Genomic DNA, 3,391 nt, shown 5'->3' with positions numbered 1-3,391 from the left:
GCTCCTTTAGAAGCTTCTCTGCAAAATGATAGCTTTTGTTAATGCTGAGTGCCAAGAAACTAACCAAAGCTGGGGTTTTAAAAAGTACTTAATCCTTAATGCAATACATTAACAATCTGGATCCAGTCTGATACTTCTTTTTCATGGGCCAAATAAAGTTTGAATCAAATATTTCTTAGCTGTGCATGGCTAAGATAAAAATATCTCAACCACTTCCAAGTGCTTTCCTCTCAACTGTATCAATCCAGATTTCCAGGTTTTTTCTTCTTCTCCCAATTATGAGGAGCCTGTAAATACCAGCACAGAATAACTACAGTAGGCTCTCATGGGGAAACTTGTTGTCCACATGAGAAGAAACTTCCAGAAAGTTTTCTGCTTGTGTGATAAATTGAAAGTTCTGCTCACATAAAGAAAAGAGTCATTTTACAGAGATAGCTGACATTAAAGCTAAATTTCAAGCAAATTCTTCACTTTAACTCATGACCTTTTTTGTGTGTACATCTTTTATATGATTACACAAGGAATGCAAGAGAACATTTTGAAGTTTAGGAAGTTTGTACTTAGGTATCATTATTCTTTATTAAAAATGAGATTTTCAGACTTATGAGAAATTAAGTTTTTTTATACATAGGGTATCATCTTCTATTTTCATTTTAATTTCCATAATGCATAATGAAAAATTTTATTACATTCATTTTATATAAATATCATGGGAAATCACTATCTTAACATGGAGTCTGATACTGGGTACAAAATTCAAACTTCATACTTTTGAATACTGCATGTAGTATTAGTTTACATTTTGAAAGGCAAAATCTTCTGTAAAAATGGTAAAATTTACCCTATAAGAACAATTTTTAGACCTCTGGCTGCAGCGGCCTCAGCCCGGGCCCCACGAGACCAGAGCACCCTGCTTTCCCACGAGGGATGGAAAATGCATTCCGAGTCTGTAACACAGATCCACTAAAAGAAAAAGAGAAGCAAGCAGAAATACTGTTTCGAGTGAAATCTTATAATGTAAAACAAATTTCTAGAAGGAGGAGTTGGCCATGTTAAAATGTTATTTCGCTGCAACTATTTATCTTTAGTTGTTGATGGTAAGAAGCTGAAATACCCTCCCAAGGAAGGGATGATTTGGGACTACCTGAAAAGGAACACTGTTACTGAAATAGAATTTTCTGCTGAAGTCAAGGCAGTCAAATCGCGGCGAGATAGAATTGCGGTTGTGTTGGACTCCATATGAAGGTGTTTAGGTTCACACACGATCCCCATCAGCTGCATGTCTTTGAAACCTGTTATAACCCTAAAGGCCTCTGTGTCCAGTGTCCCGGTAGTAACAATTCCCTCCTGGCCTTCGCTGGCACACACAGGCCACGTGCAGCCGTGGTCCTGGCCAGCACAGAGAAGCCACCTGTGGACATTCCTCCCCACGAGGGCGTCCTGAACTGCGTTGCACTCAACCCGCAGGGAACAAGACTTGCAACCGCTGCTGAAAAAGGGACCCTTACGAGAATATTTGATCCTTCATCAGGGCATTTAATCCAGGAACTACGAAGAGGATGTCAAGCAGCTAATATTTACTGCATTAACTTCAATCAGGATGCTTCCCTCCTCTGAGGGATCGCCTCAGCGATCACGGCACAGGGCACATTTTTGCAGCCGAAGATCCTAAAAGGAATATCCGGTCTAGCTTGGCGTCAGCCAGTTACTTTCCAAAATGCTTCAGTTCCAAATGGAGTTTTTCCAACTTTCGGGTTACCTCAGGTTCTCTGTGCGTTTGTGCCTTTGGAACAGGGCCCAACGTTGTTGTCACTGATATCTGTGCAGAGGGCAGCTACGACAAATTCCTCTTTCATCCCAAGGGGGAGTGCATCGGGATGTCTATGCATAGTTCCTGGAAATGGCCAACGACAAGCTGTGACTCATTACCAGTGAGCGCAACAGCACCGCTGGCTGTCACCCCTCAGACTCTTGGGGCTGGTGCCCACACTCTGTGAGTCTCATAGGCCACAGGCCGGAGGGGCTCGCAGGGACCTTGGTCTGGAAGCCGTACATGGTTGTCTGCTTTTCTTAGAAAGACTTTCCATTTCCAGTATTACAGAGAGAATTGTCATCGAGCCACCATAGGTGCTCAGCACTCGCGCCAACCACCGGCTGTCACCCATTTGCTCACCTGCGGCGTTGGCTTCAGTGGCTCCACTGCACCTGCACACTTACGGCAGACCTGGGGGCTGGGTTGAGAGGATGGACTCATCGAGGTTTGGTTTTGCAACAGATCCCACCATTTTTACTGCGTCTACAGTAGGGAAATGAGCAAGTGCGTAAATGTGGTTCTTACGTTATAAGCAGGTTTAAATAGAACACCAGCAGCTTGCCTTAGAAAAGGAGAAAGGAATTCCTTCTCCCATCTGAACATGGAAAATAATGACATAGCCCTGTTAACAGAACACAGTGTGGATGTTTCCCCTTGCTTAGCCCAGTCCCATGCTCTTCTCTGCCTGTGACATGGTTATCTGTGCCCACGTGGGGGCGTCCCACTCTCCCTGTTGGAGCCACTAGAGTGCAGCCAACACCAGACCCACCCAGGAAGCAGAGCAGCCAGTGCTTGGGCTTGAGGGGTGTGGGGCTGGGTCTCTTGGTTAAATTCTGGATTAAAACTGAGTTTCCCTGCTACGTGTAGGGAGCGAAGTCATGCATAGACTTTAAAAAGTAGTCATAAAAGAAAACGCCACTTAATTTAGTGGGACATTTCCACAAAGCAGTGCCCAAGAGCGTCCTCTGGCAGTTGCTGACAGTGTGGCGGGAAATGCCTCAGCCAGCCTGTCATCACTTCCCTTTCTCACCATCTTCTGTCCCCAACATGTATAAGAATAGCTATACACTAACATTTTGGAAATGAAAGGCACAGAACTTTCTTTTTAGCATTTGGTAACTAAAGTAGGTTATGGGTTCGACATTCTCAACTACTGAAAGTATACATTTAATTTTCTTAAATTCCCTTTAAAGCAACTTAATTTTTATGGTTTTGATTTTAGGTTGCAAACGTTTAAAATCTGCAAGGCAGCAAGTTCTCTGTTTTGCCAGTTCTTTTACTGTCATGTAATCAACTAACTTTGTATGTGGATTTTGATGGAAAATATGTATGTTACTTTTATGTGTATTTAATCATGAAGTTTAATTTTGCACAATTATTTGTAATGTTTCTTTTAAATAAAAGTGACTAATTTTGTTGTAAAAAAAGTATAATATTTATATTGGCAGGATTGTATTTTTCAGCTCTTAGAAATTATTGATATTATGATACGTTAGTCTTTTACATTTAATATGTTCTAACTATAACACAGATGTCTGCTGAGGTCACTTGCCCCTTGAGATATATATGTACACACAT

At 41.8% G+C, this 3,391-nt stretch overlaps 1 pseudogene; it reads left to right on the top strand.

Annotated features, from left to right (window-relative positions):
* Positions 1-927: 927 nt before the first annotated feature.
* On the top strand, positions 928-1,921 carry LOC123621667 (annotated as a pseudogene).
* The last annotated feature ends 1,470 nt before the right edge of the window (positions 1,922-3,391 follow it).

Source organism: Lemur catta, chromosome 16, assembly GCF_020740605.2.
Source record: "Lemur catta isolate mLemCat1 chromosome 16, mLemCat1.pri, whole genome shotgun sequence".
Classification (NCBI taxonomy): domain Eukaryota; kingdom Metazoa; phylum Chordata; class Mammalia; order Primates; family Lemuridae; genus Lemur; species Lemur catta.
The sequence above is the reverse complement of the archived record's forward strand: the minus strand, read 5'-3'. Positions and strand labels throughout refer to the sequence as shown.